Below are 22,892 nucleotides of genomic sequence, written 5' to 3' on the forward strand. Positions count from 1 at the left end.
AGGAACTCAGCACACAATCCCGGTCTCTCATGGAAGCAGCAAGGACCCAGTTACCTGAGCTGTCACCACTGCCCCTCTGGGTCTGCATTAGCAGGTAGCTGGAGTCAGGAGCTGGGAATGGAACCCAGGTTCCCCTGTCTGGGATGCAGCAGTTTCCTAACCACTAGGCTAAACACCCTATATGCTTATTCTATATGCCATTATTTCATTCTTGTTGCCTGCCCAGAAAAAGCTAACGGATCATGATCACCCCTATAATGGAATAACCTCTAAGTATTAAATGAGGCACATCTTGATGATTTGATTTAACAGGATCCCTAGGTGCACTGTTCTGTAGAAATAGCCAACTACAGATAATATAATATGTTTGTGAGAAAGAAAAAAACCACATTTCTAGATTTGTTTTAACAATTCTTGACTGTCTTTAGGAGGATGCATAAAAAGCTGTTAACTGAGAATGTCCCAGAGGAAAACACTGGCTTGGCTGAGGGACAGAAGTGAAAGTGAACAACTAGTAGGCACATATTTCAGTATTTTAACAACCAGTGCAGCTGCATCAGTGCACACCGGCTGCATTCCTATCTTGGATGGACACATAAATAGCTTGGATGCCCATTGCACAGTTTCCAGTATGATCCATACAGATGTGGAAGTGACTTCAAGGTCTAAATGAAACTGGATTTAGTTGAGTTGATGAAGAACAGACTGGGGAAAAGACGATGTACTAAATGTGAGTCTGCCATCCATATATTTTTAACAATTCACCTCCCTTATTCTCTCCTTCCTCCCTCCTCAAATGCCATTCCTAAATCCTCAATTCCATTCCCAAACATGGCATCATAATCTACAGTCTATAGATAACTGATTCAACTACTTAGAATAAACATATTTAGAAAGATAAGATGGATAGAAATACTAGAATACAAAAGATTTTTCCACAATGTAAGAATATTTTTTTCACAATGTAGGAAGAAGTGTATATATTTTGCAGATTTCACAAAGTCCAAGACAACACTGTAAGGATAAGTGCATGTTGCCATGGAAACTAGATGTCATCATTAGCATCATCAACAGTTACTAAATGCCTGTTAGGGCTGTTCTGAGTTGCTTCCTACTTATATTGGGAAAGACAGGATGCATGTTATGAAGGAATTTCTAAATCAAAGGACTTTTGGAATAGCACATGTTTTAGTAAAGAAAGGAGGAACTTTTATCATTGATCACTGCGAGGTGTTAGGGATACAGGAATTAACAAGACTCTATCCAGTCCACAGAGTTTGGTTTAGTGTGGATGACAGATGCATGAGTGCATGATTAGTAATTAATGTGGAAAGGATGATTAGTAACTAATATGGAAGGGCACGTTAATAATGTGGAAAGATGATTAGGAACTAGTGTGAATGGTGAGTACATAGAGCATTATGCCCAGCCCCAGCCAGACACTGACATGAGAAGCACATGCTGACTCAAGAAAAACCCATCTGTTGACTGATCCATTCCTTGTCTCATTATTTATTCCTGAACATAATGATTTAAGTTTTTTAATGTCTAGGGGAGAGGACTCTATGTCCTCTCTAAATTCCCTTCACTCTCCCTAGTTTATACCTTAATCAGTGGGAGCCCTAGTTCAAATGCAAGCAGAAAAGAGAAGTATAAAGAATAGAATTCTACAAGCTGTTAAGTCAAAGGATGCATGAATAATTTAGATTCCACCAACTGCCAATAATTCTGGGTTCCAAAACTCTGGATCTAAGGAGCCAGTGATAGACAGGGCACCTGGGATAGATACCAGGGTGCCCAGGAGAGTGATCCATCTTTACTTCCTCTGTGTTCTCAGCAATCCTTGATGCAGGCTGCTGACTGCCCATCTAGATCTGCAATCCTCTCAGATTGCTCTCTGGGGCCCCACTTGTTGCCAACACTCCACTTGTTACTGCTCTGACCTTCATGGCATGACCAACTGCCTCACCGCCTCCATTCCATCTGCACCACTACCAAAGACCATGCTTTGTCTGTCAGATTAGCCTTCCTTTCTTTTGCCATACAATCTGGTCTCAAGTGCTCGCCCTCCTAGGAGGAAATTAGACTACTAATACTCTAGTATAAAAGCAGGATTCTTTAAGGAAGTCAGCAGCAAAAAGGAGTCACGTTAGTCACGCACAGCAGCCCAGGATTTGCCTTACCTAATCCTAATCAATTTCAAAGAGTCCTAGAGTCCTCTCCAAGGGCTTCAGTCCTAAGTGAACAGACCCTCTGGAGCCTTAACACTTGAATCCCTCCCAGGCAAAATAGCATAGTGGTGTTTGAGGGGCCTCTATCATCACTGCCACTTCATAAAGAGAAAACACAACTGGAGAGAGACATCTAATTCACCGATTGCCTAGAGTGAGTTTAGGACCATTACTGGGCTGGCTCTATGACTGCCTGTGCAGCCATTATCATGCTGAATAAATATTCACTTCCTCTCTTTAACCCAGCTTCTCATTATTTGTCTCCCTTTATGTCTGTACATGATTCCACCTTCCTTTCCCAAATACCTATCATCTGACTTTGAAACATCCCCCATCCAAAAAACAAATAACCCACTGTCCTTCCTCTCTCTGATGCTTGCATAGGCTCTGCCAGACAACTCTGCCAACTCTTAGTGTGGACGTTGCTATCTGCACACTAAGAGCCTTCAGTTTCCCAGGAACAGCGTAAGGAGAGGAAACCCAAGCAGAGCCTGGTTTTATGGGTTGAGCATGGCTTAGCTCCCCAAACTCCTGTGGACACTTAAACCCCAAAGTCTTATGTTAACAGTGCTTGGATTAATGATAATGTTTGATGCATTAGAATGGAGATTTGGTCTCAGTATGGTAGCTAGGAAGTGGGGCCAATGAGAGGTCTTTATGTCAGAAGATAGCTCCTCAAGAAAGTGTGATTATTCTCAAAATAATAAATTAATATTACTATTATTATATTTAGTATTATTATCATCATTATTATTATTTTCATCTCCTATAATGTCACATCCAATTTTGGTAGCAGAATTGCTATGCCCTCACAAAGTAAACTGGAAAATTCTTCCCCCTCTTTTATTTTCTGCAAAAACCGTAAGCCAAGTGTGCCTGCCATCTCTCTGCCTCCTGGCTCACCTTGTTATCCTGCCTCCATACCCAGTCTGCCATTGCCAGCATCCACTGGATGCCCAACTAATGGGGCCACCTGATCTGAACAGTAACTCCCCAAACTAAGCTAAAATATACTTTTTTGTTCCCAAGAAGCTCCTCACAAGTATTTTTGGTTAAACAAACAAAAAGCTAAGACACTGGTAATGTCCTTGAACTGGTGGAATGGTACTGGGTGGCCAAGAATGCAAAGGTGACTGCAGCTCACAGGGCAGAGTCCTGGGGAAAAGAATAAAAGCAAAGAAGAGCTTCAGAGATGTGTAGAAGGTCCCACCACGTATTCAGCTGACAACTGATAGGCACGTGCACGTGAGAAAACTGCCCGGAAGAAAAGACTACAGGATTAGAGGTATAATTCACCAGATCAGCAGGCTGTAAAAGAAAAATCATATGATCCTCTCAATAGGAGCAGACCTCCAAGGAAGGCGGGATTATTAAGGGGCATAAGAAAACTTTTAGGGGTGATGAATATGTGCATTATCTGGACTGTGATGTTTTCACAGGTGTACATTTATGTCAAAATTTAGCAAATTACGTGCTTTAAATGTGAGTATTGTGCTTGATGTTGATAGTACTTCAACAAAGTTGTTTCAAAAAGGATAATTGTCTATAGTAAAAATAATTATTGTAAGATCGAGAGCATATAGAGGAGTAACTATCAAACATACCTTAGCAAAATCACAAAGGAAAGGAAAGGAGTAAACAAAACACTATCACATTTTCAGACCACTAGGATTGGAACGTGTCCCCCAAAAGCACATGCTGGAAATCGAATCCCCAGTGTAAAAGTGGCTGGGATCTAGCAGAGGTATTTAAGTCATGAGGGCTCAACCCTCAAGAATGGATTGATGCCACTCTAAGAGAGCTTACAGCTACCAGTTCCACCTCTTGCTCTTTCTTGCCCTCTCACCCTCTCACCTTCTGCCATGGGATGAGACAACACAAAGGCTGTTGCCAAATGTTGGCTTACAGAAATGTGAGAAATTCATTTATTTTCTTTATAAAATTACCCAGCTGCATGTATTCCGTTACAGCAACACAAAACAGAGTGAGAAGCATACTATATGTGAAATGGAATAGTATTTGAAAATAGAGTGTGAAAAGTAATTTTTTTCTCTTAAATTGCATGTCCTAAAGTAATCACTGAAATACAAAATATTAAACACTGTAAGCCAAATGAAGATAAAACAACATCAGAAAAAAAGAATCAACCCACAAAAAGGAAAAGAAGAAAAAAAAGGGAAAACGAATAGTCAAGCCAAATAGACAATAGCAAAATCATGCATTTAAACCTAATCCTATTGGATTCCTTGGCAGCAGTGGGCCCTCAAAACCACTGGAGACTAGACCTCCTCATTGCCAAAAGAGGAGCACTTTGCCGGTTTTCGGGTGAAGAGTGCTGCTTTACACCAATAAGTCAGTTGGGTAAAGGAAGGGATCACACTCATAAAAAAATAATAAATAAAAATAATAAAAAACAAGCACTTACAGGGTCAGCACTGTCACATAGTTGGTTAAGCCTCCACCTACGGTGCCGGTATCCCATATTGGTGCCAGTTAGAGTCCCAGCAGCTGCTCCACTTCCAATCCAGCTCCCTGCTGATGGCCTGGGAAAGCAGTGGTGAATGGCCTAAGTGTTTGGGCCCCTGCACCCAGGTGGGAAACCTAGAAGAAGCTCCCAGCTCCTGGCTTTGGATTGGCCCAACTCTGGCCATTGCAGCCATTTGGGAAGTAAACCAGTGGAGGGAAGATCTCTGTCTCTCCCACTCTCTATCTGTAACTCTGCCTCTCAAATAAATTAGTTGTTAAAAAAAAAAAAAAAAGAAAAGAAACTTAAAAAAACCCACATACACTAACAAAATCTATTCCCAAAATAGCCCTGCCTCTTTTTGGCCATCTTTTCTGCCATGGGCAATGTCTCTATTATCTCCTTTTATCCCAATAATCATAGCACTTCTATTCCTATCATGTATAATTAATGTATTTCAAAAGTTCTTACAGGAGTGAGTGACTGCTATATCCCAAGCCACCCCTTAGGAACATCACAAGACTGCTCTTCGTCAATCAATCCAGAATATAGATTCCTCTCCCAACATCCACACCCCGCATCAGCAGGAAGTAGCCAGAAACTGGTGCAGCTTTGCACAGTGGCAGTATTGGAGTCAATGAGGTTTTTTCCAAGTCATGATTATTGCTAATTGAAACCAGTGCCCCATCTCCCTATCCACACTCAGAGTCAGGATTGAGGGAGCCTCAGAGCCATGTTAGCTGCTTGCCTGAAAGCAGACCAGTCCCCCAAGGGACTCCCTAGCTTCTGCAGTCTTTGTCAAACCAGCTGAATCTCATGCCCTGTGTTCTCTCTGCGTTCTTTTCCAACTAACCAGCCTGTAGAGAGAAAGGCCCATCAAGTTTGAAAAGCCCAGGAGAAGCTAGCTCAGCTCCCCGCTCCCCCCATGGCCCTTAGCGGGCTTGTGTGACATAAACCTAACTCGTAACTAAATTCCTGCTGTCTGCCACATGCTCGCTCTGCGTGCATGCTGGCAGTTAGCCGTTTCTGCAAACTTATTCCCTTGAATAAATTCATTTTGGCCGTGAAAAAATGAAATAAAATAAACCTAACCATATAATTACATTAAATGTAAATGATTTAAACAAGTAAAAAGTAGAAAGCTTCAGACTGAATTTTTTAAGATTTATTTATTGGGGCTGGCGCTATGGTGTAGTGTGCTAAGCTTCTGTCTGTTGCGCTGGCAACCCATATGGGCACCGGTTCATATCCTGGCTGCTCCTCTTCTGATCCAGCTCTCTGCTTTGGCCTGAGAAAGCAGAAGATGGCCCACGTGCTTGGGCCCCTACACCACATGGGAGACCCAGAAGAAGCTCCTGACTCCTAGCTTTGGATCAGCCAGCTCTGGCCATTGCCGCAATGGCCATCTGGGGGGTGAACCTGTAGATGGACGACTCTCTCCCTCTGTCTACTTTGCCTCTCAAATTATTTTAAAGGCAGAGTGACACAGAGAGAGGGACAGAAAGATCTTCTATCCACTGGTTCACTCCCCAAAGGCCCACAGCAGCCAGGGCTGGACCAGGTCAAAGGTAGGACACAAGAATTGCATCTGGGTTTCCCACATGAGTAGTAGGAATGCAAGCACTTGGGCCATCACCTGCTGTCTCCCAGGCACACTGCAGGAAGTTGGACTGGAAGCACAGAGTAGCCAGTAATGAAACTGGCACTCTAGTATGGAATGCAGTTGTCCTAAGCAGCAACTTAACTCACCATGCCACAACACCGCCCCTCCCTCCCCAGCTTCCTATTAGTGCAGACTGTGGGAAGCAGCAGTGATGACTCAAGTCACTGGATCCCTGCCACACGACTGGGAGACCTGTGTGGTAGTCCCTGCTGACTCAGCCTGGGCCAGCCCAACCATTGTAGATGCTTGGGTTGTGGCTATTTGAGGAGAGAACTATCAAACAGAAATGTTTCTCTTTCTCTCTCTCTCGCTCTCACTCTGCCTCTCACTCTCTCTCAAATAAATAATATTTTAAAACTACAGAGAATTAAAATGAAAAGAAAAAATATACAAACACAAACCAAAAGAATTAAGATTAAGTAGATTTTAGAACAAGAAGAATTACCAGCAATATAGGAACATGTCAAAGCCAATTCATTAAGAAAACAGAACAATTCTGAATGTATATAAACCTAATTACAGAGCCTGAAAATACATAAAGCAAAAAGGCATATAATTTATAAGAGAAACAAGAAAGCTTATAAAACTATTCCAGATTTAAACATTCCTCTTCTATTAAGTGGTCACACAGGTAAACAGAAAGAGATACTGAAGATCCAGACAATATTACCCACCAATTTGACCCAAATGAACTCTGTAGAACATGACACTCAACAACAGCACACATAGCATGTTCTCCAGAATGGACAATATACTTGTCAATAAAGCAAATTTCAGTCAACTTAGGAGAATTTCAGTCACAAACAGTATGTTCTCTGACCACGGCTGAACAAAACTAACTCAATAACAATGATATCTGGAAAATCTCCAATATTTGGAAATTAAGCAACATAATTCTAAACAATCTAAGGATCAATAAATAAATCACAAAAGAAATTAGAAATATTTTAAAGTATATAAAAATGAAAATACAACATTTCAAAATTGTGGAATGCAGTTAAAACAGTTCTTAGGAAGCAAGACATACATTATTAAATATAATATTCAAAAAAGATAGATCTGAAAGTCTACTCTAAGATACTAAGAAAAAAGGAAATTAAACCCAAAGCAAACTGAAGTAAAAAAATAATAAATAAAAGTATAGAAATCAATGAAATAAAAGCAGGAAAACAATACAGAAACCAATAAAACCAAAAGCTGTTTCTTTCAAGTTTAATAAAACTGATAGGCCTCTAGCCAGACATAAGAGAGGAAATAAATGACACAACTTAGAGATATCAGGAATGAAAGGGTGGCATCACTAGAGAGTCTAGAGACATAATGAGGAAACATCATGAATAACTCTATGCCAATAAGCTTCATTACTTACATAAAATGGACAAATGCCTTTAATAACTAAAACTGCCAAAGCTCATCCAGGAAGTTCACAACCCAAGTATTCTTATATCCATTAAAAGATATTAAGTTTGTAGCTGAAACCTTCCAACAGAAAAATGTATGAGCCTAGACGGCTTCATTGATGAAGGCTATGAAACATTTAAAAAGAAAGAATACCAATTCCACATAAATTCATAAAGAAAGTAGAAGATGAAAAATTACTTACCAACTGATTTTATCAGGCAATCATTAACCTAACAGAAAAATAAGACAAATATTACAAGAAAAGTACACCATAGAAGCAAAAATCATTACTCACACATTAACAAAACAAATATGGCAATATATAAAAAGAATCACAAACCATAGTTCATCCGAGAAACCAAGGTTACTTTTTTTTCCCAAAAGTTTGTTTATTTGTCAAGCAGAGCTACAGAGAGAGAGAAAGAAAAATCTTCCATTTACTGACTTACTCTAGTGGGTGGCAGGGGCCCATGTACTTGGCGCAATCTTCACTACTTTCCCAGGCACGTTAGCTGGATCAGAAGCAGAGCAATGGGACTGGAACCAGCACACCAATGTAGGATGCCAGCATTGCAAACTGTGTCTTACCCCGCTGCACCACAACTTGGGCCCCTCCAAGGTTACCTTGACAACTCAAGTTCAATCCATGTAAAAAGTAAAACCATATTACTAACTTTAGATGCAGAAAGAGCTTTCTTTTTAAAATGTACTTATTTTATTTAAAAGGCATAGACAGAGAGAGAGAGATCGATCGATCGATCGATCTTATCTACTGGCTCACTCTCCAAATGCCTGCAATAGCCAAAGCTGTGTCAGGTCAAAGCCAAGATCTGGGGATCCAACCTAGGTCCCCCATGTGGGTAGCAGGGATCCAACTACTTGATTCATTACCTGCTACTTCCCAGGGTCTGCATTAGCAGAAAGCTGTAATCAGAAGCAGAGCTGGGACTCAAACCCAGGCACTCTGATATGAGATGCAAGTATCCCAAGTAATATCTGAATGGCTGCATCAAATGCCTTTCCCACAAAAAGCTTTTGACCCATTCATGATTTAAAAAATAAAAAAAAAAACACTTTGAACAAAACAGAATTTTCTCAACCTGATAAAGAGCATCTTTGAAAAGCCATAGTTAATACTGCATAAAAGTGAATGATGAGGGGCCGGCGATGTGGCATAGCGAGTAAAGCTGCCTGCAGTGGCAGCATCCCATATGGTCACCAGTTCAAGTCCCGGCTGTTCCACTTCCGATCCAGCTCTCTGCTACGGCCTGGGAAAGTGGTGGAGGATGGCCCAAGTCGCTGGGCCCCTGCACCCACATGGGAGACCCATCAGAAGCTCCTGGCTCCTGGCTTTGGATCGGCTCAGCTCCAGCCGTTGCAGCCAATTGGGGAGTGAAGCAGCGGATGGATGACCCATCTCTCTCTCTCTCTCTGACTCTCCTCCCTCTGTGTAACTCTGATCGTCAAATAAATATTTTTAAAAGGTGAATGATGAGTCCTTTCCCCTGACATCAGGAAGGATGTCCACTCTCCCCACTTTTATTAAATTCTGTACTTGAGACTCTAACTGGAGTAAAGCAAGAAAAAGAAGTAAAGCGCAAAAACTTTGGAAAGGAAGAAGTCAAACTTTTTTTTTAAGTGAAAGGGCTTATTGATGGGGGAAATCCAACAGACCAGAGAGGAGGGGCGAAGAAGGAGTAGGATGAAAGAGAGAGAGAGAACATGTGAGTGGGAAGCAGGTCCTGTTATATTTTTGTAGGGGGTAGGCAAGTGGGAGCAACGAGTCCCATTGGGGAGGGCGTGAAGCTGATGCCTGTGATTGGGCCATTTGATCACCTGGCTTCTAGCAATGGTGGTGGGAACTAGAGCTGAGGCCTAGATCTCGCCACAGATAAGATGGCACCATTGTATGAACATTCCCCCCTTTTGCTTTTTATAAAGCAAGTGTTGTATAGGATTACATCTACTCCAAAAGACCCGGACGGGTAGAGGGGTGATGGCCTATCTTCTAGAGCTGCTGACCTGGGGCAACAAGAATCTCAAGCTGTGATCTCCTGGGTGGGGAGGTGAGTATATCCCTGTAGCAGCATTTGATTGACTGGTTGGTGAAGGCTTTGGTTCCTCCCATTATCACCCCCTGTAAACACTTAAACAGACACAGTAGTATAAAAGCCAGGGTGATAATAGCATCCAATGGTCCTAAGAGTGGCATTAACCAAGTGGTGGGGGACTCAACAGGGAGGAAGAGAGAAGAGACTTTCTGGACCCTAGGGCAGACTGTTTAATAGAGGTGGCAATTTGTTGGAGCTTGCTAACTTTTTGCTTTACCTGCCCCAATTGATAAACATAATAACAACACTGTTAAGGCCATTTTGTTCTGTAGTACCATGCCTGTTCTGGTACTACTTGAGATGGCATCAGCTGAGGTCTCAACAGAGAGGCTCCTGGCTCTTGGCTTTGGATTGGCGCAGCTTCAGCTGTTGCAGCCATCTAGGGAATGAAACACTGGATGGAGAATCTCTCTCTCTCTCTCTCTGCCTCTCTTTCTCTGTGTAACTCTGACTTTAAAATGGATAAATAAATCTTAGAAAAAAAAAAAGAATCTCTACTCTTGGGGCTGGCACTGTAGAATGGTGGATAAAGCCACCGCCTGCAATGCTGGCATCCTATATGGGTGCCAGTTCAATTCCTAGCTCCTCCACTTCCTATCAAGTTCTCTACTATGGCTTGGGAAGGCAGTGAAAGGTGCCCCAAGTTCTTGGACTCCTGCACCCACGCGGGGAACCTGGAAGAAGCTCCTGGCTTCAGATCAGCCCAGCTGTGGCCATTGTGGCCATTTGGGGAGTGGACCAGAAGATAGAAGACCTCTCTCTTTCTCTGCCTCTCTGTAACTCTGCCTTTGAAATAAATAAATCCTTTTAAAAATTAGTCTCTACTCTTAATTTTTATTCATTTGGAAAGCAACAAGACAGAGACAGATTTCCCATCTACTTTTCAATGCCTGCAACAGCCAAGGCTGGGCAAGGAAAAGCCTGGAACTCAGCATGTCCTACATGGGTGGCAGGGACCTCAACTTGCTGCCTTCAGAGTACACATTAGCAGTGTTAGTAAATGACACAGGCTTATCTATAGCACCATCTACACCCCAGACACCATCCTATGCTCTAGTCCCTACCACCATTGCTGGAAGCCAGGTGACCCCACGGCCCAACCACCAGGGTCAGCTCCACTCCCATCCTAATGAGATTCACTGCTCCTACTTCCCTGCCTACCCACTGGCAAAGTTTTAAGAGGACCTATTCCGAACACGTGGCTCTCTCTGTGACTCTCTCTCTCTGTCTCTCTCATGCTCTCCTTCTTCCTCTTTTCCTTCTTCGCCCCTTCCCTCCGGTCTGTCGGGTTTCCCCACCAATAAACCCTTTCCCTTACTATGGTGTTTGGTGTGTTTTATGGCAGCAGGAAGCTGGAATTGGAAATGGAGCCAGAACTTGAACCCAGGTATTCCAATATAGGATGCAGTCATCTGTGAGATGCAATCATTGTGTCAAACACCTATAGGCCATAAAATCCTCCTGATTTGCAGACAACATATTTATATGGAAATACTATGAAATATTATAAATAAAGCTTATATAAATAAAATGATCTTAGCAAGGTCTTGAATAGATGTCCAATGTGCAAATGCATAAATTATTTCTCTTCCAGACAAAATTAAACTGCCAAGCAAAAGCACTGATGTAAAAAAAAAATAGCACTATATGTTCTAGAAACAGGAAAAAGCTAAGTATTTAGAGAAGGGGAGAAAGTACAATAAATCAGAGGAGGCTAAGGAGAAGGGCAGGAATTTTTGGACAGTGGAACAATGGAGGGTCCACTGTAGAATTTAATCTGGAGAGGGACTTGATTGAGATCATGCTGGCTGAAATGTGACATGTACAATAGAGGCAATCAAATTTGATTTAGAATAAACTCTCAGGATTCTCTTGCAATCACTTAGGCAAAAAAGATGCAAACTTGACCTGAGACAAAGGAGAAGGGAAAAATCAAACCATAGCCAAGACCTGGCTGGGAGATGGGATTAATGTGATTGGCTATTGGCAAATGTGGAAGGGAGGATGACGGGGAGCCCAGGGCTGCTCCCAGATTTCTGGCTGCAGCAAGGAATGGGTGTGCCCTACAGAGTGGCTGCTGTCCTGTTTGGGACTCTGCCTCAAAAAATATGCCAGGGAGGGAGCAGGTGGCATCCTAACCATGATTGTAAAGTGGCATACCACCCCGAAGGCAGCAGCTGGCTGGGTCAGTGTTCCCTGGAATATTCCAGTTCCTGGGATATCCTCTCCAGCCACTGTCCTGGGCATCAGCACCACACTCGTGGGAAATATTCATTTCCCTTGATTACTTGCCCAAACATCTCCTGGCCCATAAAAATAACCCTAAAATTAGGTAACTGACACAAACAAGGGAGGACCTCTGAGTCATGCCCACTTTCCCTCCTTAAATTCAGTCGGTCCCCTTAGCTGTCTCTATGTGTTTCAAGCACAGAAGAGTGACTCACCCCCTTCATCAGGGAAACAATTCTCTGCTTTAACAACTCTGCCCCTTGCCTCTTAGCTGCCTAATTCTCCTGGGGAATCACCCACCATCTGCCACCCCCTTGCATGAAACTTGCCCCCTTCCTGACCAGGAAAATATCATCACTTCTTTAGGACTCTGGGTCTTGCAAATGCAAACAGCCAGGAGCAGCAGTGCTGTAGTTGTACCCATGTCTCCACAGGGATCCACCATGGGGCACCCGCAAGGAGCACTCTCGTGCCTTTTCACTCACTCAGCGATCACTGAGAAACATCTCTGTGTTTGGTGTTGGGGATACAATGATGAATGAAAAGAAAAGTTCCTGGTCTCAAGGATCTTATACTTCTACGGGTAGGACAGTCAGTAAATAACTAACATGAGACTGTGATAAAATTATGAATAAAATAATCAGAGACATGCGGCAGAAATTACTTAGGGAAGGACACTCATCAATAAAGCAGTTCTGGCCGGCGCCAAGGCTCACTAGGCTAATCCTCCGCCTTGCGGCACCAGCACACCAGGTTCTAGTCCCAGTTGGGGCGCCAGATTCTGTCCTGTTTGCCCCTCTTCCAGGCCAGCTCTCTGCTGTGGCCCAGGAGTGCAGTGGAGGATGGCCCAAGTGCTTGGGCCCTCTACCCACATGGGAGACCAGGAGAAGCACCTGGCTCCTGCCTTCGGATCAGCACGGTGCGCAGGCCGCAGCGCGCCAGCCACGGTGGCCATTGGGGTGGTGAACCAATGACAAAAGGAAGACCTTTCTCTCTGTCTCTCTCATTGTCCACTCTGCCTGTCAAAAAAATAAATAAATAAATAAATAAAGGCAGTTCTGGAGTGGGCATTTGGCAAAGCTGTTAAGAAGTTGCTTTGGGGGGCCGGCACTGTGGCATAGAAGTTGGGCCATCCTCCACTGCACTCCCTGGCCACAGCAGAGAGCTGGCCTGGAAGATGGGCAACCGGGACAGAATCCGGTGCCCCAACCGGGACTAGAACCCGGTGTGCCGGCACCCAAAGGTGGAGGATTAGCCTAGTGAGCCGCGGCGCCGGCCCAGACACAAATTTTCTGACAAATTATTTTTGAAGTTTCTATACACATCAGCCAGATGTTTTTGAAAGATGGAACAGAGCTTTGGGCTCAGTTTTTAAAATGCATGGGAATCCCACAGAACACTGCCCCCTCTATGGTAGCTTTCTGGTGCCGACACTTGGGCAAGGAAGCTTACTCTGTGTGACATCATCCAAAAGTGCTTCTTCATGAGAATGCTGGGGGACCTGAGGACAGACTCAAGAGAGAGGAGGGGCCGGTGCTGTGGCTCAATAGGCTAATCCTCCACCTTTGGGTGCCGGCACACCAGGGTCTAGTCCCGGTCGGGGCGCCGGATTCTGTCCCGCTTGCCCATCTTCCAGGCCAGCTCTCTGCTGTGGCCCGGGAGTGCAGTGGAGGATGGCCCAAGTGCTTGGGCCCTGCACCCGCATGGGAGACCAGGAGAAGCACCTGGCTCCTGCCTTCGGATCAGCTCGATGAGCCGGCCGCGGCGGCCATTGGAGGGTGAACCAATGGCAAAAGGAAGACCTTTCTCTCTGTCTCTCTCTCTCACTGCCACTCTGCCTGTCAAAAAAAATAAAAAAATAATAAAAAAGAGAGAGAGAGAGAGGAGGAAGGGATAGGAGGGCAGCCACAACCCCCAGGGACAGCAGAATTGTTTTCTTGCTGGAGGAGCCCTGCCCTCTAGCAATCACCTGGTGAGCCAATGTTATCAGCAGACTCTTGGGTCCTGACAGAGGTCTTGGCCACATGAACAGAGCCAGTAGCCAAGACTGGCTTTTGTTATTTTCTCCCTGGCAATGTATAGGCTTTCTGGCCTGAAGGAAGAGGGAGTGAGTGAGAAAACTCGGTCACAGAATGCAGTGAGGGGCCAATCCTCCTGAGCTTACAACAGACCTGCTTCAAGACGATAGTATTGTATATTTAGCATACCACTTTTTAGAAATGTATCCATTTATTTGAAAGGCAGAGTGACAGACAGAGAGAGAGAGAAAGAGAGAGAGAGAGGCTCTCTATCACTGGTTCACCTCCCAAATGACCACAACAGTCAAATCCGGGCCAGGCCAAAACCAGGAGCCAGGAACTCCATCCTGGTCTCTCACACAAGTGACAGATACTTGGGCCTTTTTCTGCTGCCTTCCCAGGGACATTAGCAGAAAGCTGGATCAGAAGTAGAGCAGCCAGTACACGAACTGGCACTCCAACATGAGATGCCAGTGTTGCAAGCAGCTACCTAACCCACGATGCCACAATCAGCCCCTAGCAACATTCCTTTCAGGGAAAGAAGCAATGGGGGGAAATGAAGAGGGTTTAGGGTATCCTGCATCGGGCTAACTTTCACTTACCTCTGTCTGCCACAGATGCCAGGGTTCAGGATCTTGTCACACTTCAAAGCTGCTGCCCCTTGGATTTTTTTTTTTTTAGATTTATTTATTTATTTGAAAGGCACAGCGCAGAGAAGGAGAGGGAGACAGAGATCTTCATCCACTGGTTCATTCCCCAAGTGGCTGTAACAGCTGGGGCTGAGCCAGGTTGAAGCCAGGAACGAGGAACTCCACCTGGGTCTCCACATGGATGTGGCAGAAGTACTTGAGCCATCATCTGCTACCTTCCCAGGTGGGTGCATTAGCAGAAAGCCGGATGGAAGTAGGGCAGCCAAGGCTCAAACCAACGCTGATATACGGGATGATGGCACCACAGGCCACACCACAACACCAGCCCTACCACTTGGAATTTCTTTTTTATAGAGGACACAGCCATCCCAGTTGTCTGCTTCCATCTACCTAGAAACACTAGCAGCAGATCCTTTCTGAATGGAGGAAAACCAAAATAAGGCAGTCACAGTGGTAACAGGCTCTGTGGACCTTGGTCATGTTCAGCTGTTGCTGATTAACAGGCTCATGCCCTCAGTTAGAACAGGGTTCACCTGAGACGTGTCCCAATCCAATTTCGCTCTGCGTCTCCCCTCTCCCTTTAAAAGATAATCATGTCCAAAGAGTGAATCCAGATAAAGCGGTAGAGTCCTTTTTGTGCTAAAAGGACTTTTTTTGTGTGTCTGCAAACTTGTAGGCTAGGTAATTACCAATCAAATAGGCCACCAGCAAGAGCAGAAGTTAGTGTCTCTGGGCTTATCATCACTTCTGAACCCGTAGTTGCCTCCCAGGTGTACTGGGGAGGGAGAACCTAATCGAGAGAAAACACTCCCACTTCCAACTGTCCCCCAGAGGCCTTTGCACAAATTGGAAAGGGATACTGCATAAAGCAAGCTGTTCACCTTCGTAAGTCTGCCCTTCTTCTGCTGCTGCAATCTTCCGCTTGTTCATTTAGACACCCCGGCTGGAATGGCTAAATCAAAACCACCAGTGTTTGAGGAAGACAAAGGGTAGAGAACTCACACTGTGGCACTGCAGGTTAAGCAGCTGCCCACTGGCTGGAGTCCTGGCTGCTCCACTTCCAATCCAGCTCCTGCTAATGCTCCTGGAAAAGCAGCAGAGGATGGCCCAAGTGCTTGGGCCCCAGCCACCCATGAGGAAAGGAAACCTGGATAAAGTTTCTAGCTCCTGGCTCAGCCCTAGTTGTTGTGGGCATTTGGGGGGTGAACCAGCGGATAAAAGATCTTTCTTATTTATTTAAAAGGCAGAATGACAAAGAGATGACAGGGTAGAAATGATACTTTTGGGCCGGCGCCATGGCTCACTTGGCTAATCCTCCGCCTGTGGCGCAGGCACCCCCGGTTCTAGTCCCAGTTGGGGCACCAGATTCTGTCCCGGTTGCTCCTCTTCTAGTCCAGCTCTCTACTGTGGCCCGGGAGTGCAGTGGAAGATGGCCCAAGTGCTTGGGCCCTGCACCTGCATGGGAGACCAGGAGAGGCTCCTGGCTTTGGATCGGTGCAGTGCGCAGGCCACAGCAGCCATTGGGGGGTGAACCAATGGAAAAAGAAGGACCTTTCTCTCTGTCTCTCTCTCTCATTGTCCACTCTGTCAAAAAAAAATATATATATACTTTTGTTCAGTGCAAAATACCAGAACATATACAGGGGAGAGGGCTTTGGAATACCTTCTAGCTCTGCCGTAACAGCTGCATGACCTGGAACAACTCCTCTAACCTCAGTTTCATCACCAGCAAGCTCAGGTGAGGGAAAAGAGGGTTTTTCTAATACCACCGATGAATTTGACCCAGTTTCTGCACTCTAACAAGTTTACTTGACGTGCTCTCCCCCCCCCCAACACTGTCCCCTGGTGGTGTTTTCTCTCTTCCACCTCCCTCGGGGGCTTCGAACGAGGCTCCCACACACCTCCCATCATGCATGTACCAGAGAGGGCCACAGCAGCTCCAGCACCAAACTCCACCTCACCACACCCAGTTGGGAGTTGCCCCAACAGCTGCCTGTGGGGCCAGGTTACACCCTGCAAGTCAGAGAAACTTAAAAATAATGGGATCAATGTTGGCCAGTGAGAAGCAGGAAATAAGCCACTGACTGGGGCAGGCATTTGGCCTCGGGGTTAAAACACTCACACCCCTTAAGGAATGCTTGGGTTCTGCTCCCAACTGCAGCTTCCTAATTAATGTGTTCCCTGAGAGGCAGCAGTGATGGCTCAAATGATTGGGTTCCTGTCACCTATATGGGAAATTCAAATTGAGTTCCTGGTTTCTGGTTTTGTCCTGGCCTAGTTCAACCCTAGCTGTTGTGTGCGTTTGAGGAGTGAACCACTGTTTTGGAGACTCTCTCTCTCTCTCTCTCTCTCTGCCTCTGTGTGTGTGTGTGTGTGGTGTGTCTATCTCTCTAAAATATACAAATAAAATAAAGTAGCAGCCACTGACAAACTGCTTCCTCTCATTCCTTCCCAAACACTTCGCCTGTTCTGAGGCTGAGGGCATCTATGACAACCATCAGGGCCTGTGTGCGTTGGGAAGGGGGGTGTCTGTGAAGCTGACTCACCACCTCACATTTGCCCCCCTCCCTCCCTGATTTGCCTCCCCTCTTCCCCCACTCTTGCTACCCTGGAGCTCCACTCCAAGTAAACCATTAACACCTGAGTTCTGTTTCTGTTGGTTTTTTGTTTTTTGGTTTTTGTTTTTTTACCCAATTCAAAGACAAAAGGGGTGGCATGAGGATCACGTGAGAGAAAGCACTGCTGGGTGTGAGAGGAGACATCACCCTCATGACAGGTCCACTGAAGCTGAGCATGAAGTGGTGTGACGAGCTGCAGTGGCTGAGATATTGGGGGGGGTCACAATGGGGGAAAAAGGGAGCACTCAACTCAGCTACAGTAGGGGTGAGAGTAGATAGTGCAAAGAGAAGGGTGTTTCAGGCCAAGGCAGCGATGTGACATTCTGTTACTGGTGAATGGCAGGCTTCTTGTCTTCGCACAAGAAAGAATTCAGGTGTGAGACAGAGAGCAGTGGAAAGTAAAATAGCAAGGTTTATTAGGGCAGGGACATCTGTAAGAATGGATGGGCACCTCTCCAGACAGAACCTGAGAGAGAGTGCCCAGTCGCTCGGACTCGGGGAGAGCGGGGTTACATGGTTCAGTAGAGAGATTACACCTGGCCAGGCCAGGCCAGGCAGGCAGCTCAGCAGAGAGGCAGAGGGCTGAGCACACCATCTGGTTGAGACCGGGGGTTTTTAAGGAGATGGGTCTTTGTTGTCACACATCTCCTTCTGAAACAAAAGACTTTATGGATGTGAATACTAAAAACTCCTATCTGGGTTTTCCCCCTGAAGGTATCAGACAGGAAGAAGCCTGGTTGGAGCCACACTGAGTTAGAGGAAGGGTGAGCAAGACCCCCCTGGAGAATCAGGATCTGGAGCAAGGTATTTGAAATGCAGATACTGGGCTGCATCTGGAAGATTATCAGGCAGAAGGGGCGGGGACCCCCACCTGGCAGGTTATCGGGTAGAAGGGGGCAGGGCAGGATGCGACTACTGGGCTGCCCCTGAAACGTTATCGGGATGACTTAGAGATGCAGATGCATATGCCGGACATAGACGTCTTTTCTTTAGGCCTTTATGTCACACACACATAAGCTCATATCTAACTTCCTACCTAACAATTCCATGGAGGCTGAGAAAGCATCTACAGTCTCCGGAACTTGAAGGCGATCAAAAGAATCAGCAGGGTCAGGTGGAGACGGAGCTGGCAGACCCCACTCAAGGGTGCAGGCATTTTCTGCAAGGCTGTGAGAATGGCAGAGGAAAGCTAGAGAAGGGGTCCTTCACCGAAGATCACCCGGACACTGGCGTGGAGGGAGGGAAAGAAGCAGCACAGGAAGTGGAGTGGGTTGGAGGCAGTGACTGTGATGATATAAATGATTGGAACCATGTCTGGGAAGTCAAACCAAGCAAGGAGGCACCTAAGAAGGTTTCAGATTACAGACGCAAGCAGTAGGACAGACAGCCAGCCATGCCGTCGGCCAGGACTGGAACTGAAGAAAGCAGAAATTGAGATTTGCTTATTTTGGTGCCCAGAAATAGAATCAAACACAGAATTTCAGCACCCAGGTCTCTTAGACACCCAGAACACTACCAATACGCAGTCAGAAATGCATGTAAAAAATTCAGTTGAGGGGCCAGCATTGTGGTGGAGTGAGTTAATCCACCATCTGCGACACCAGCACCCCATAGGAGTACCATAGGTTCCAGTTGCTCCACTTCCTATCCAGCTCCCTATTAATATGCCTGGGAAGGCAACAGAGGTTGTACTTGGGCCCCTGACACTCATGTGGAGACCTAGATTGAGTTCCAAACTCCTGGCTTGAGGCTGGCCCAGCCCTGGCATTTGAGGACTGAACCAGAGGATAGAAAATCGCTTGCTTTCGCTCTTGCTCTCTCTCTCTACCTTTTAAACAAAATGAAAAAATAAATAAAATATCAATAATTGAGGAATAAACTGAGACAAAGGAAATCCACAACAGAGATGAAAAAGAAGGAGACATTTAAACAGTAGGAGGGAAACCAAGAAAGACCAGAACTGGAGGTCAAGGGGTATTCAGTGGATGTGAGGAGGCCACAGGTCGAGTAACATAAGATTCACACATCGCGAGCAACTAGGAAGCCACTGACGATCTTAGCAAAAGGAGTTTTACTAGGGTGGTAAAAGCAAAAGTGCCAACAGTTTGCTGCAAAGGAAATGGGAAACGCTCATTCATTGCTGGAAGAACTGCAAAATGATAAAGCCACCCTGGACGACCATTTGCCTGATTCTTATGACACTAAGCTTTCTCTCACCACACGACCAAGCAATTGTGCCCCTTGATATTTACCCAAGTGAGTTGTAAACTACATCCACACAAACACTGGAGTACGACTCTGTACATCAGCTTTAACCATGGTTTCCAAAACCTGGAAGCAACCAAGATGTCCTTCAGTAGGCAAAAGGACTAGCCTGCGGTACATCCAACAATGGAATATTATTCAGTGCTAAAGGAAATGAGCTATCAAGCCAGGAAAAGCCAGGAAAAAGTCTTAAATACATATTGCTAAGCAAAAGGAAGTGATCTGAAAAGGCTACATACTGTATATTCCAATTATTGACATCTGGAAGTGGCAAAACTATGGAGACAGAAATGGAACCAGTGATTGCTAAGGATTAGAGGGCAGAGAAGGAGAAATGGACGGAGCACAGAAGATGTTTAGGGCAGTGACTACTCAGTGTGGCACTGTAATCATGAGTGCCTGTCATTATATATCTGTTAAAACCTACTGAATGTACAACACCAAGGTTGAACCCTACTATAAACTACAGATTTGGGGTAATGGAGAAACAGCCACAAACATACCACTCTGGGACAGGATTTGGTGGTAGAGGAGGCTGTACATACGTAAAGGCAGGAAATGTATGGAAATCTCTGTGTCCTTTGCTCAAATTCCCTGTAAGTTGAAAATGTCCTAGGGGCTGGCATTGTGGTCAATGAACTAAGCTGCTGCCTGCAACACTGGCTGCCTTTATCATGGCACAGATTTGAGTCTCAGCCACTCAGCTTCCATATCCAGCTCCCAGCCAGTGTGCTCGGGAAAGACAGCCAAAGTTCTTTGGCCCCCTGCCACCCCTATGGGAGACCTGGATGGAACTCCTGGCTTCTGGCATCAGCTGGTCCAGCCCCCAGCATTGTGGCCATTTGAGCAGTGAACCAGTGGGTGGAAGATCTTTCTGTTGCCTCTTCCTCTCTAGCTCTCTCTGTAACTCTGCCTTTCAAATAAATAAGTCAATCTTAGATAGAAAGAGATCTTCCAACCACTGGTTCACTCCCCAGATGGCCCCAGTGGCTACGGTGGGGCAGGCCAACGATGGGAGCCAGGACCTTTATCTGGGTCTCCCACAGTGGGTCACAGGGGCCCAAGCACTTGGGCCATCTTCTGCTGCTTATGGCCATTTGGGGAGTAAGCCAGTGGATGGAAGATCTCTCTGTCTCTCCCTCTCTCCTTTCAAATAAATAAAATAATTCTTTTTTAAATGGAAAATGAGAGAGAGAAAGCAAGAGAGAGTGAGCCTCGTAGGATCTGAGCTTATGACCCGGAAATTCCAGATAGCTGATGATGCTGGCCTCATAAATGTCAAAGTTCTTATTAAAAAAGAAAAAAATGACAGAAGGAATTATTACAACTGCTGGAGCCCCATGAGCTGGGCAGACAGAATGAAAGACAAAAGAGATCTAAAACACTGTAAGACTCAGCTAATAAAGTAGTGGGCAAGAAAACATTTTTATTAACCCCAGCAGCCAGGCTTACATGACTCTCTTTAAAAATGCAAATAAATCTCACGATGAAAAACCTGGAATTATTTAATTGACCAATCCATATTGACAAGAGACTGAAATCAACCACTGGAACTAGATTATGAAGTTTATTATTAAATCAATTAAATTTTATTATCCGCAAGCCACTGGAGTTTGATACATTTCCATGACCCATAGTCCCTTTATTTTATATTCACCATAGCTGGCTTCTAGAATATTCCAATAAAGGGAAGTAGCCCAAAGAATGCCTCCCACTGATTTCAGAGGGGTTCCCATAATGAAAAATCTGCTCATTAACATTGTTATTTTAACCAAACAAAGGAATTACAAAATCCAACACAATCAAATTCACCAAGCAAAGAACCAAAAATAAATAAGAAAAATGATGGCTCTCTGCTACCCAAATGGTTTACAATAAAAAGACAAGTCAGTATAACATCCTCAAGAACACACAAATAAGACACTCTGTTTCAAAGTCATTCCTAAAGAAAATTAAAATTAAATATTAACCTCACATAAAGTAATCTGCAATCCTTGTTGCCAAATACTGATGATTATTGGAGTTCTTCATCAAGAAGCAGACGGAGGAGGAAATTTCAGATGTAAGCCTTGTTAACTCTATTTTAGGCTGACCATATTTAGTCACATATTTCCCCCTCTCCACATCCTTTCCCTAAATCCTCTGAGAAAAAGGGAAGATTTTTGGTGACTTTTTGTTTGCTTGCTGCCTAATTTTTCTCTGATGGTCTATAGTGGCACTGAACCTTGGGAAAAGGGAGGAGGAGGAGCTGGTTTCTGGGACAATAGCTAAGACACGGCTTTGGGTACCCACATGCTGTCTTGGAGTGCCTGGGTTCAAGTCCCAACTCTGCTTCTGATTCCCTCTGCCTGCAGTTGTGCACACTAGGAAGCAGCAGGTGATGGTTCAAGTACTGGGGTTGCTGCCACTTACGTGGGAGACCCAGGTGGACTTCCAGGCTTCTGGCTTTGGGCTGACCTAACCAAAGCTGTTGCAGGCATTTGGGGAGTGAACCAGTGGTGGAAGATCTCTTTGTGTCTCTCTGCCTTTCAAATAAATAATAAATTTATTTAAAAAGGAATGAGAATTACTTCCTAAATGTGAGATTGTTATCACATTAATAATTTATATAATTAATTGTTATTTCTTTTTTCACATTGCTACTATTTTTGTTTAGATGGAAAAAAAATCAGGCAAGAATTCACATTAATGTCTGTCCATTTTTTTAAAGAGAAAATATGTAACAAAAATTCTGTTAGCATTTCTGGCACAATTGAAATACAAATTAGAGGGATATCTTCTGTGCAGTGCATGCTTAACTGGTTGGATGGGGAAAGTGGGAAGGCCAGAGTCACAAAGAATACTTTTGCTCTTATTTGGAAGAATTCTATTTGATCTCTTTTCCAAGAAATGGAAATTGAATCTTAACTAACCTCCCTCCGTAACTAACTGTAAGAGTTACTGGAAGAGCTAAATATTCTTAAAGCCAGGTATAATTCTATTACATTTAAATACTTATTTGCATATACCCAGGTATGATTCTATTACATTTAAATGCTTACTTTTTTTCTTTGAAGTCCTGATTAGCTGAAGATGGCTTGTGTAGATAGCTGGTTAGCCTGCCTGCCTTAGAGAAAATACTCTTCCACCATTCCTTGTACCTGGTTCTAGAATCAATCTGATTATACAACATGCATCTCTTTGTTAGTAGTAAATTATGTGAGTACAGATGTGGGATTTATAAACAGGATGTCTTTTAAAAT

General features: G+C 44.6%; 1 protein-coding gene and 1 pseudogene across 3 annotated transcripts in view; one reads left to right on the forward strand and one right to left on the reverse strand.

Moving 5' to 3' along the window:
- GRIN2B (glutamate ionotropic receptor NMDA type subunit 2B) overlaps window positions 1-16,237 on the reverse strand; it is a 755,912-nt gene extending 739,675 nt beyond the window's left edge. For 2 of the 3 annotated variants that reach the window (XM_089303866.1, XM_089303864.1), the window contains exons 1-2: window positions 14,720-16,231; window positions 7,962-7,989 (exon numbers count right to left, since the gene is read on the reverse strand). The gene's annotated coding sequence lies outside the window, so the exon portion shown is untranslated. Of the gene's footprint in view, window positions 1-7,961; window positions 7,990-14,719 lie in introns of all 3 variants that reach the window. The other variant, XM_089303875.1, reaches the window with a different exon arrangement.
- On the forward strand, window positions 5,304-5,428 carry LOC127492264 (U4 spliceosomal RNA; annotated as a pseudogene).
- Window positions 16,238-22,892: the final 6,655 nt, after the last annotated feature.

The sequence above is a fragment of the Oryctolagus cuniculus genome, chromosome 9 (genome assembly GCF_051225735.1).
Source record: "Oryctolagus cuniculus isolate XC-2025 breed Fujian yellow rabbit chromosome 9, ASM5122573v1, whole genome shotgun sequence".
Classification (NCBI taxonomy): domain Eukaryota; kingdom Metazoa; phylum Chordata; class Mammalia; order Lagomorpha; family Leporidae; genus Oryctolagus; species Oryctolagus cuniculus.